The sequence below is a fragment of the Ahaetulla prasina genome, chromosome 2 (assembly GCF_028640845.1).
Source record: "Ahaetulla prasina isolate Xishuangbanna chromosome 2, ASM2864084v1, whole genome shotgun sequence".
Lineage (NCBI taxonomy): Eukaryota > Metazoa > Chordata > Lepidosauria > Squamata > Colubridae > Ahaetulla > Ahaetulla prasina.
In genome coordinates this window covers 220,750,054-220,763,531 of record NC_080540.1, presented here as the reverse complement: position 1 = coordinate 220,763,531, position 13,478 = coordinate 220,750,054, and the positions used below count along the sequence as shown (strand labels likewise).

The 13,478-nt window shown below is 34.9% G+C and overlaps 1 protein-coding gene across 9 annotated transcripts in view; it reads right to left on the bottom strand.

Annotated features, from left to right (window-relative positions):
- The window catches only part of BNC2 (basonuclin zinc finger protein 2), a 481,370-nt gene that overhangs the window by 243,724 nt on the left and 224,168 nt on the right, over positions 1-13,478 (bottom strand). The window contains exon 1 of one of the 9 annotated variants that reach the window (XM_058170829.1): positions 6,217-6,341. The exons of the other annotated variants lie outside the window; for them this stretch is intronic. The gene's annotated coding sequence lies outside the window, so the exon portion shown is untranslated. Of the gene's footprint in view, positions 1-6,216; positions 6,342-13,478 lie in introns of those variants that run through there. 9 annotated transcript variants of the gene reach the window in all.

Sequence of the window (13,478 nt, the reverse complement as noted above, 5' to 3'; positions counted from 1 at the left end):
TTCTCTCTTGCTGTAGATCTCCTCTGATCCTTTTTTAATGTTTCCAGAAGTAGTGCTGGGTCTAATTAGGCAATTTTCCTTCCATCTCCTTTTGTTGTTTTTCCCCCTACTGCAATCTATTGTTCACAGCCCATTACAAATTCCCTTGGATTCTTTACAAGCCATGAACAAGCCCACAATGTAGCACAAGAACTCCAACTTGGAAAGTATTTTTTTTTAAAATGTCTGGATTTACTCTCTTAAATCCAGCCTGAGCACATGTTCTTCATGAGTGTGAAGTTTAATCCAGAAGGCAATAAATAAAACAGAACAGCAATTAATTCTATAATTATTATATGATTATTGTTACTGTAATTTTAAGCATACGTACTGAAAATCTAATTAAAAGCCGATCCTGTCTGCAAGTTTGGCGTTTGGGCAATTCAACAGTTTGATATTAAAATAAAACATCATTACAGCTAAACTGAAGTTTTATTGTACTTAGATTTGATTTATAGCATACGGGTGTTGCTTTTTATGTTTTACTGCACAAGGAAATCAATCTTTTTTTTAATCCTTTGTGCTTTATAAAATCCCTTTTGTATTTTAATCTTATACTTATTCTTTCCCACAGCAATTCTCTACCACAAATTAAACATAATAGAAACATTTAAAAGGCAAATATAGTTCACTTTAAATTAATCCTGTACAACCCATGTCTCAGTTTAATCTACATTTATTAAAATACATAGAGTAAATAAAATACTGAAAAACTAATTTCTGGATTTGGAATCAATTTGAAATAATAACAAGAGTTTCTAATGAAGTCTTCAATTGTATTTTTATTTTGGCTGAAATCTAAACATATTTTCTGGGAAATGTCTTCATTTCAGTAGGCATATTGTCAATATAAAAATAGACATCCTTAGGAATATATATATACTTATTTAGTTATTTATAGCCCTTCCCTATCCATATGAACTCAGAGCTGTGACCAGCATAATTCCACCTTACAACACAATTAAAAACAATCGGTATTTGGAATTACGGCCTATGATGGATACCCAAACACAATTATGGTTAGAAACATGTGGTTAAAGACATCTCCAAATGCCACAACTAAGATTTTAACGTTGTACTTAGATTTGATTTATAGCATACGGGTGTTGCTTTTTATTTGTTTTACTGCAAAACAAATTTGCAGTAATCCTTTGTGCTTTATAACATCCTTCTTGTATTTTAATCTTATACCTAATCTTTCCTACAGCGATCCTTTAGCACAAATTAACCATAATAGAAATATTTACAAGGCAAATATAGCTTATTTTAAATTAATCCTATACAACCCGTGTCTCAGTTTAATCTACATTTATTAAAATACATAGAGTAAATAAAAAGTTCAAATGTCTGGAAAAATCAGTGATTTATGCATGTAAATTCTACTCTGATAATATCAATGCTCTGCTAATTAATTATCTATAAAAATGTTTATTCAAACTTAGTAATTTATATAAATTACCATTGAAACTAAATATTTTAAAGCAAAGCTTATATAAATTCAGTTTTTCCAAGACAGTAGGTCAGCCAACAACAGTCTTTATACCGACTCCATTGCAGAATCCTAATATATATAAAAAACCTTTGAAAGAAACTTTCTTGTATGCATGACAAAGGATTGCCGAAAGTATTAATACTGTTTTGAAAGATGAGGCTTGGAGGAAGTCAGAGAAATGAAGTTCTGTACAAGAAAAAACATTGTAAGTCATACTGAATCAGATCAAAAACCTGTCACCTTCAGATTTAATTTCCATAGTATTCAGTCAGATAGCTATAGAAAATCCACAAATGCAGAAGAAGAGCAAAGAAGTTCTTATGCCCTACCTTTCTAACTAGTTTAGAAAGACATATCACCAATAAAGTATAATAGATCACCCCTTCTTTCAAATATGCTTTCCTAAATAATAGAATGACGGAATTGGAAGGGATCTTGGAGGTCTTCTAATCCAACCCTCTGTCCAAGCAACAACATTTCAAACAAATGGTTGTCCAATCGCTTCTTAAAAACCTTAAGAACCTCCAGTGTAATAGTTATTTGTCTGTAAGCCACCCAGAGACAATGAAAGTGAGTGGGCGGCCATATAAATTTTCTAAATAAATAAATACATTTTATTTCCTTTCAGTTATTCCCCCCCCTTTTTTTTTTCCTATTCTCATTCATCTAGTCCAGAGTTATTTCTTTTAGATTTCCTAATCTAAGTACTTTTAAAAACAATCTGAAAATAGAACTTCCAAGGGAAGAATGAGAAATAGAAATTGTTGATTGCTAATTGTCAATTATTAATATTTTTCTTACTTCCAGTTGCAGAGGAAGTTGGGTATTTTATTAAAGAGAATTGGAAGGAAAGGTTTAGCAACAAGCAGCTTTAAGAGTCTGTTTTGCTCAACGGCCTGCTGAATCCAGCCAATGGGAAAAAGAAATGTGTGTGTGTCAGTCTTTTAGCGTCTAAAATTTCTTTGTATAACCTCCAAATAGAAGAGACAGAATAACGTTAGATAAAACAAGCTGCAGTTTATTCAGTGACTTTTTCAACAAACTGCAACTGAAGCATGTAATGGCTTAGCAAAGCAGCTGCAAGACTCAACTGTATTTTCTTCCAAATAGCTTGTGTCCATATGAAAAATGTTTATTCCAGCAGATACCAGCAACTGTAATGGGAATATTATACATTTTACAGTCCTACAAACTAACAGTGCAACCATTCCTCTTAGCCAAATATATGATATGATTTTACAATGTTGAAAAGAAATGTGTTCCTAATCTCGCTTAGCTTTTAATATAAATGCTCAACAATACATGGAGTGAAAACTCATGGCCCACTCAGAAATTCTAGTGGATTGCAACAGCACTCATTTCTCAGGACACTGTACTTACCACTTTGGGGGTAACAATTATTGAACACAATGGGTTGTGGCTAGATAAAAAAACGACCAGACTGATTTCTTAGATATTCTGTCCTAAACAGTAGCTGTACTATTTAGATAATTTAATAACTAAGGAGCGAATATGGGAAATTATGTGTGTTAGCACTCTCAATGTTCATTAAAAAATGCACAAGATGGTTGTACAGACACTGAAGCTCCAAGTTACATCTAGAGCACAGTTTCAGACTGTGCATAGAAAGAGGAATTTTTCCTTGTCTGATGGAGAATTTAGATCAAGCAAGTTCTCCCAACTGATCAATGAAAAACGATAAATAGAATGGGGTCAATTAATACATTTTTAAATCTGGTCTGTGCTTATATTAATTATCTCTAGCCATGCATGCTTTCAGCACACTTTTTTGTATAGTAGAAAAAAATGGATTTTAAGACACACTGTGCCTTATATATATATATTATATTTATATATTATATATTATATATAGGAAAATATAATGGTTCATGAACATGAAACGGAAAAAAACCAATTTCTGTTATTATACATCACAGTCATACTTTATTCATAAGAAGTGATGAAAAAAATAGCTTAAATGTATAGTTCTTTCAAAATAATTTCAAGTTACGCTCATGTTGACACCCATATTTCTGTTTCTGTATTATAGAAATAACAAATACACAAAGGTATGCTTACCTTTACCACAGAAATTAGATAACCACTTGTACTGAAATTTTTAAAAAGTTCAAGAAAGCTTTACCACCAAAAGCTTCCTTCTTTAAGTACCGAGTGGTTGAAAAATACGGCTGCAAGCTTTAATTGAGCTAATGAGCAGATTAATTACAGTACCTAAAGCTTTAGTAGAAGATTAAAATTGGCTTCTTGGTTCAACTGTGGGATGGTAGGGAATGAAACTCAGAAGTGCCAGAAGCACAAACTCCACCTTATGCCAAATTTTATAGCAAAGTTTATTTTGAAATTTCCATCATAAGCTTTTTAGAACTGTGAAAACCTTTCCATTAGTACATCAAGAGAATGAAGATTTCAATTATAAATACCATTCAGTCTTTCTGCCCTTCTTTTTCTCTCCACATAAATACAGACATACGTATATTAAATCTTATTTTAAATAGATGGGGTGCCCTTTTGTAGATCTTCACTATTATATTCATTCATGGTCTTACATACAGCTTCCAGGTATCTTTAGTCTATAAAAAAATAATTATGACCTTTCAGTGATGAAAGGAAGTATGTTAAAACTTAAATTAGTGGAAATCTAAGTTCCCAGTTTTGCTAAACAACGTAATGTAAGCACAAGCCAGTAGAAGTTAATTTTTAATGCATTATTCATTTCTACAATTCATCCAAATATTCACAGGAACAAAATAAAAACACACTGCATATTTAACTGTAAATAAAGTTAAAATTATTTACATCATTATTTTAAATTAGATAGAGAGTGCTTTAATGTTTTGAAATATTTATCTCTCACCTGAGTATCGTATACTACAGATAAAGAGTATGAAAAAAAAATCTATGCAATTGCCCTCATCATTGAAAATGTCAGAATATGAAACACATCACTCTCACACCCACAACTGATGATATTCAGAAAGAATGAACTATATAGGAACAAGAATCTTTAATATGGAGAGCTTGGCCTGTTCAGGTCACTGAAGAACTGGGGGCCTTCAACATGAGTTCAGTATTAGCAAGCAGGCTGGTCTGGCTTCAAAATCAGGTAAAGGTAAGGTAAGGTGTGCTATGATATCACCTCCAGATTATCTTAACCATTCTAGTGTCTTGGAAGTGAGCAAAACGTCTTTACAAAGGAAGGGAAAGGGGAAAGAAGTTTAATTTTCTTAAGCTTGTATAAGCTTAGCTTTGAAACAGCAGCCGTGAATTGACATACATTCTGCATGTCTGTAGCTCTATCATGATAACTAAGTTCTTTTGCATTGCTTTGCTACAGTGGGAAATTCCAGCTTATTCAGAAGAATCCTTTGTATGTTTTCCCAAAATTATTTATCGCCTTTAAGTTTACCTACTATAGTTACCTTTGTAGGAGTAAAGCTTATTGTTTGCATGGGATTTAACTCCAAGCAGATGTCCAACTCAGGCTTACAATAAAATCATTTTTAGGTAACTTATCAGTATGTGGGTAAAATAGGAAAAAATATGACCCAGTATACTTGTACTATTTTCTAGATAAAAAAAGATTTAAAAATAGTTTTGATCACTAATTGAATTAGAAATTAGGCAGAATTCCTGTTTAGTATGAGGTTATAGCATACTAAGTACTCTTGACAGTTCTCTTATTTCAGTATCTACAGTGTAAGTGTAGGGTATACATTTTCAAAACTCCAGTGTTGAGAAACGAAATTTTAAGAATATGTTTCATGGTATATGGGGCAGAATGAATTATTAATTTACAAAGTTACCAAGTAAATGAAAAAAGAAAACATGAAAATGATTACGTTAATAAATTTACTAAATGACTTTTTTCTTTTAGAAATATTTGTACACGTTTCCCAAAGTTATTGTATAAACTGAATACTTACTTATGTTGCAAATGGTAGCATTAGTCAGAAATTTGGATGTGAAAACTGATTCAGAGTAAGACAGCTAATCAAAACTGACATTACAGATTTTTAAGTCATAAAAATAAATAAGAAGAAAATATACACATATTCATTCGTTCCTTCATTCATTCGTTCGTTCGTTCATTCATTTATTGATACAAATAAGTGAAAACTTATTGATGGTACCGATAACCAACAAAGTTACTTCTAAAATCATACAAATATTATCCCGTAAATTCAAAAAAAAAATAGTTATCTTCTTGTGTTGCTTTTCAGTTTGCACTTAATAAAGACAACCCAACCCAACAGATAATATTCCAGGGGCTCCAGGCTAAACAGGAAAAATTCTCGGTGAAGAACGCACAGATCTGCCCCGCCCAGCACATTTGGCGATTTGTGGGCCACTGCCCCTCTCTCTCCACATACACAGCACGGTTTCTAGACTACTGCTTCTCTTCCATCAATGCCATATGAGAGAAGATATGAAAAGTCTCGTCACTTTATTTTGCCATTACTCAAAACAGAAAGAAGGTCTGCAATAAACACCTTTTAGAACCCAACACACTTCCCATTCCTTCTGGTTGGAAGATAAGCAAAATAGCTCAGGTCCCTACAGTTAGCTTCACACCGCAAGTGAGCAGATATGAGCCTGTGTGGTACTGAGCACAGATTCTTTAGTTATGCCAAGTGAATACATTAAAGAATTTAGCTGTATATTACCTTAGGGCACCCAGCTCACAAACTTTGATCTTGTTTCATTTGCCCATTCTATGACTGTTACTTTTTTTTTCTTTTTTCTTTTGGCCATAGTACCAATTAAAATAGTAAGATAACCACAAACATTTCTAACATGCCTCACCCCTCTTCTTCCTTTGCAATACTTGGTTACCACCACCTTCAAAACATGGAGCAATCTCATAGGCCTTTTGAATTCTGAAAGTTAATAGTAGCACCTCTTGATAGTTACGGTAGGTTTTTTCTTTTTAAGTGCCTTGGAAGGTCTAAGAATAAATACTATATGTTTTCACAGAGGAACAAATAGATTCTTCATAACATATACCCTACTTTTATTGCAAAGCTTTCATCAAAAGTTGCAAGGCTCACCTTTCTATAGGAAATGTGCTATTTTTTAAATACTGCATGCCCTTTAAATAGCGATACAGAAGGTCCTGACAAAGGCATTTCTTAAAGATGTGGGGAGGGTGATTAGCCTAGAGGATATTTAATAAAAATTAGATAAATTTATAGAGCACAGATCAAACTGTATCATTAGCTAGGAACAATAAATAGAAACCGCACGCTCAATGTAAAAACACTTGATAATGAATGCAGGAAATGTTTATTACCTCGTTATTATGTACTGCTTATATTTGTCCTAGAATCACTTTCGGAAGTAACAATATTACATTTTTCTTGATTTCAAGCCTGCTTGGTTTCAAGAATGAAAAAAATATATACACCAAGTCAGAAACAACAGTTAAAACAAATATTAGAAGGTTGTACTAACAACAGAATGAGATTCAAGAAAGTAAGAAAATACTAGGTTTCAAGGTTTTCAACTCTGAAAGAGTTGTGTTGATAGTTTTATCCAATGCCTGGAGTATTGGGTTATGTCTGTGTGTCTATATATGTGATTAATTAGGATCATAGAAAGGGTTTTTGTTTATCCTAATGAACCCAGCACTTTTAAGATTACATAAATCACAGACCTGAAAAGCTTTTCACATTCTGGACCCCAATTCCAATGTATGATAAGTTATCAGCAGAGCTTTCAGCTTCCCAGATAGGGAAAGGCTGACTAAGAAATTAAGCTCAGCCTATGCACACAAACTTATTTCTTAAGAACTGTTGCTAATTGGCCTCCAATGTTTCCAAGAGATTGCTGATTTAATTTCTTTTGCTTTTACAAATTATTTCTCAGCATACAAAAAAACCTACCTGTTCTATATCTACATGACAGACAGACAGAGAGACAGGCAGGCAGACACCAGAAATAAAACATCAAAGCCCAGAATAACAGAACAATGACACCACCTGATACTGGCTCACTAACTTTATCACTGATGAGCATGGAACTTAGGGAGTTCTTTATTGACTTAAGATGGATGATATAATTATTTTTATGTACATCGGGATGTACCATCAAAGCTGACACCAGCCATAGTATATAAAAACAAAGAAGTAGTGCAAGATCAGAAGACCTGGCCCATAGAATTGCCAAGAGTCAGAAAAGATTGAATGGACATCATCATCATCTGGATGATATGAGCCCTTTCAGAGCAATCCCAGAAGACTTCCATAGCTGCTACTTCAAAGACAATGTTCTATAATACATTGGGTAACAGAGTCCCAAGCGCAAGTCTACAAAGCTGACGTTGGGCCAGAAACATACTTCTGAGCAACCAATCTCACAGGATTGGCGGGGGGGGAAGACTAAGGAGGGTGCTATGTATGTTAGTATCAATTGAAGACCAACAAATACAAGTCATTCATTTAGTGACAGTTCAAGGTTACAACGGCACCCAAAAAAGTAACTTATGACCAATTTTCACAATTACGATCTTTGCAGTGTCCCCATGATCATGTGGCCAAAATTCAGACACTTGGCAGGTGTTCCATATTATGGCCATTGCAGTGCCCAGGGGCCATGTGATCCCCCTTTTGCAACTTTCTGATGAGGAAAGTCAATGGGGAAGCCAGATTTACTTAACAACCAGGTTACTAACTTATCAGCTGCAGTGATTCACTTAACAACTGAGGCAAGAAAGTTCGTAAAAGGGGGTAAAACTCACTTAACAAACGTTTCACTTAAAAACAGAAATTTTGGGCTCAATTGTGGTCATAAATTGAGGACTACCTGTAAATGAACAGAACATTTCCAGTTGGTTATACAGAGATCCCTAGATACAATAGGTAATGGGATCAAAGAGCAAAAGATTTTTGTATCTCTTTGCTGCCATCTGGTGGTCATGAGATTTTTGCAACCCAGATCTGGTAATTCTAACTTAGATGAACTGTATATATATATATATATATTGTTATATATTGTTGTCCCGGATGTAAGTTAATAACATCCAAAGTGCTATCTACGTGTTTGCATATATGTTTGTTTTAATGTCCCAGCCAATGATTCTCCTGATGGGTAGCTATAACAACAATCTCTTTGAACATCAAAGGAACCCTCCTTAGTTTGCGTAAGAATTCCAGTTTATTACATTATAAGGGTGGGGTTTATTTTTCTTTTCTGTTCATTTGGGACATTGCAATACAGTAATACATAGCCTTAGGACAGCCTTGAAAAGTAAGAGTAACACGTTTTGTTACGTTTGGGATATTTTGTTGTGATTGATATAATACAGTTGGTTACTTCAGCTTTACTACTTAATTATTTATGTGTTGTTTGGAGATACAAAATATTTTTAATATAAAAGTATTTCTATATTTTTCTGATATTTTTAGTAATAATTTGCATTCCTTTATTCCAATAAAAATATGAATGGAAAGAAATTATAAGATGATACTTCCCAGTCATTACAATAATTAGTAATGCTAAATTCTTTTTATCAAAATTCTACATGTTTCAAGCTGGAGTATTAGGAAGATTTGCAATACAAGAACCGTTTTGCTCATTATTCATTAAGATAAAGGTACATTTTGAGATAATCCCAATTTTAAAATACCAGTTAAATCTTTGAACTAATAGGATTGTTAATATTTTAAGACATCTTACTGACATTTTCAAAAACCAAATATAAAACTCTTGAATAACTAACACTTAAAACATGTATGCAATTATTCTAAGTCTACAGTACTTTTTAAAGATAGGCAATGAGTATCATTAAGGAAGATATCAGATATCTACAAGAATTTTGAAATAAAGAGGTAGACTGTCACATATTAACAGTACAATGATTTAGGTTTTTAAAGAATATTAATACACGAGCACACAATAGATTTAAACTTAATGTTAACCGCTCCAATCTTGATTGCAGAAAATATGACTTCAGTAACAGAGTTGTTAATACTTGGAATACACTACCTGACTCTGTGGTCTCTTCCCAAAATCCCCAAAGCTTCAACCAAAAACTTTCTACTATTGACCTCACCCCATTCCTAAGAGGTCTGTAAGGGGCATGCATAAGAGCACAAGCATGCCTACCGTTCCTGTCCTATTGTTTCCTTTCATTATATCCAATTAATATAGTTATTATATACTCATGCTTATATATATGCTTATATATTGTTTAGTTATTTCATGCTTATGCTTATATATACTGTGTGACGAAATAAATAAATAAAATATTAAGTTAAGATGATACTAATTCAATAAACGTTTTTCTCATGTTTGTTAGGCACCTGCAACAATCAGGACAATCACCAGATGGCAACAAAGAATATAGGAATTAGTCTTTCCTATCATCCATATTCATGTGGATTTCTGCACCTCTATTCTGGTAGCCCTAAGTAAGTCCTCTATTAACGTTTTTGGCAATAGCATTTTCATTGTATGGCTAAATGTTCAACAATTCAGCGATACCTTTACATATCATTTACTGTATATTATTGTGCAGAATAATTTGTATCTGCCTAATGCTTTTTTTCCTCTTAATCCCTCCTACTACCATTTGTTTTAGTTAATGGATACCTAGCAGTGGTGAAATCGGAACCGTTTTGCCACTGGTTTGCTGGCTGCGCATGGGCGCCGCAAGCCAAGTGTGCAATGGGCACGCACATGCGCAGTACACACCAAATGCGTGCTGCACATGTGCATGCGCAGTACACACAAAAAGGAGGCTTGGGAAGGTAAGTAGATACCAAAGGGGGGGAAGTTAGCTGTGGCGTGCGAGCTTGGGAACCTTTTTAAAAACATTTTAAAAGCATTTTTTACTACCGGTTCTCTGGAACTGGTAGTAAAAAAAATGCTTTAAAAAGCAACAACAACAAAAAAGTTCCAACGATCGCACGTTGTTCAGCTGATCTTCGGAAGTTTTTTAAAAACTTTTTTTACTATCGGTTCGGCGAACCAGTAGCATTTTTTACTACCAGTTCATGTGAACCGGCCCAAACCGGTAGCATTTCACCCCGATACCTAGTGATGTATGTCACTTATCCTGTCAGAGCTGAAGAAGCTTCTTGGATGAAAAGTGAAATGTCTTTTTTAAAAAAAGTCCACCTGCCACCTAAAAAAGGTCCTTTAGGACAACCATGACCTGGATAACTACAACCATGACTACAGACTTCTAGTAATGTATGAAATGAAAATAACTACATTTATATACTACTTTTCATCTGTAAATTACTGAGATTGTCCTCATGTTACAGGTGATCCTCAATGATGTCCATTCATTTAATGACCATTTGAAATTATGATGGTGGTGAAAAAAGTTACTTGCAATTGGTCCTCACACTTATAACTACTGCAGTGTCGTGTGATCAAAATCCAGGTGTTTGGCAACCAGCATGAATTTACAATGTGGTTACAATGTCCCAGGGTCACATGATCGCTATTTTTGAACTGCAAAGTGAATAGAGGAAACTGGATATTTTTAATCACCGCAGTGACTACAACAAAAAAAGTCATGAAACTGGGCGCAACTCATTTAATGACCATGATAGAAATGCTGCCAACTGTGATCATCAGCTGAAGACTACCTGTAACTATATAATATAGAGCAGGGGTCTCCAACCTTGGCAACTTTAAGCCTGGCGGATTTCAACTCCCAGAATTCCCCAGCCAGCAAACCAGCAAAGCAAAGCTGGCTGGGGAATTCTGGGAGTTGAAGGCCGCCAGGCTTAAAGTTGCCAAGGTTGGAGACCCCTGATATAGAGCAGGGATGTCAAACTCGCATCGTCACGTGACATATCACGGCTTTTTCCCCCTTCACTAAACCAGGGGTGAGCTTGGCCAGTGTGTGACACATCCAGCGCAGGAACCGCGAGTTTGACACCCCTGATATAGAGAGTTAGATCCAAATCAGGGGTCCCCAACTTTGGTCCCTTTAAGACTTGTGGACTTCAACTCCCAGAGTCCCTCAGCCAGCAAAGCTGGCTGAGGAACTCTGGGAGTTGAAGTCCACAAGTCTTAAAGGGACCAAGGTTGGAGACCAATGACCTAAATCATTCTAAAATGTAAAATAAAACTCCAACTTTAGTATTTAACTGCAATGAAGAACACTTTCTATTTCTGATCCTCTTAGCACCACATGAATGAATAAACAGTAAGGCTCTGTTCTTCATTACAAAGTGTCATTAAGCGGAGAAGAAAATTCCTGGAGAAGCATGGAAGGAAAGCCTATGCTGAATTCTTTGTTTGACAGCAGCTGTCATTTCTCCAGGTTCCCACCCATGTCCTGCACACACAAAGGGCAAAAAAATGAAAGAAAAGGCAACTTTTCTGTCAGCATATGACTGTCAGCAGCCACTTGCAAAACAGCCATTTCTGTCTCTCCCAGATGAATCCGGTGCCTCCTGCTCACTTACCTGCCTGATCCTTGATAGCAAGACTATCCAAAAATGAAGAAGTCACCGCAAGGAGAATCTTAAAAATCATTGGAAATCACATCTGCTATTTATTACTGTACAACTTAGTGCAGATACTAGTTGCTTTAAAAAGAGTGGTGGGTAGTCTGCGCTCATACTGAGCTACGACATGGAAAAAAAAGATGTTGAAATTTTGGGGGAGTAAAGTGCAGAGAAGAGCAGCTGCAATGATTAAAGGAGGCTAAAACATATGAAGAACAGTTGCAGAAGCTGTATATGTCTAGTCTGAAGAAGGATTAGGGGTACATGATAGCAACATTCCAGTATCTGAGGGGCTGCCACAAAGAAGAGGGCGTCAACTTATTTTCCAAAGCACCAGAGGGCAGGAGAAGAAAGAATGGATGGAAACTAATCAAGGAGAGAAGCAACTTAGAATTAAGAAGAAACTTCCTAACAGTGAGAAGAATTAACCAATGGAACAGCTTGCTTTCAGAAATTGTGGATGCTTCATCAATGGAGGTTTTTAAGAAGAGACTACACATCCACTTGTCTGAAATGTATAGAGTCTCCTACTTGAGCTGTGGGTTGGGCTAGAAGACCTCCAAGATCCCTTCTAGTTGTATTCTGAATTGAATTGAAATAGATATGGTATTTCTGGTGACTGCTCCATTCCCAAGTTCCTGTTTCTCTCAAAGCAGATAAGACAGTCAGAAAGTGAATCAGAGACAGAAAGGTTGAGTCCAGAAGAGAGAAAAATAATGGTCAAAGATAATGATCTCACCCATTTCTCATTTCTGTCTTTCTATCACATTAATCCTAAATGTGGACTTCGATCATCTCTCCTATTTCAAATTAAAGACATTTTTATTTTGAGGTTTAACTGATCCCTCTTTCCATAGAACCAGCAATCCCACTCTTATTTTTTTTTTCATTCTGGATACATTTAAAATGTCTACAGAAAGAATATTGTTCTTTAGAAATAATTGGGAGGTGCAATAGCTAGTTGTTATGAAGGAGTACCATCATTTCTAGAGTAATTTTTACAGAACTATTATATAAGATTCCTGGCAGAGATAAAGTACTGAAAAAGAAGTAATAACTGCCCATGGAAAAGATTCAGGAACTCGGTGAAAACCAAAATGCTGAATTTAGGAGGCGCAATCTTATTGAAAGGCACAAATAGAAAGAAACCTACTAAATATTTTACAAGACAAAACCATGCTGAGGCGACTCAATAGAGAACTGATTATCTTTAAGAGCATCAAGCCACCAGTGTAGTAAACTCATTTCAATCTGAAATAGCAAATATTCAGCAACAAGTTGTAGAAGAGTGAAAAATTGTTTGGAATGAGGTGTTTGAGAAGATATATAAATAAGGTAAAGGTAAAGGTTCCCCTGTTTATGTTTGTTTGTTTAAATAAACATAAACATAAACAAAGGTTCCCCTCACATATATGTGCTAGTCGTTGCCAACTCTAGGGGGCGGTGCTCATCTCCATTTC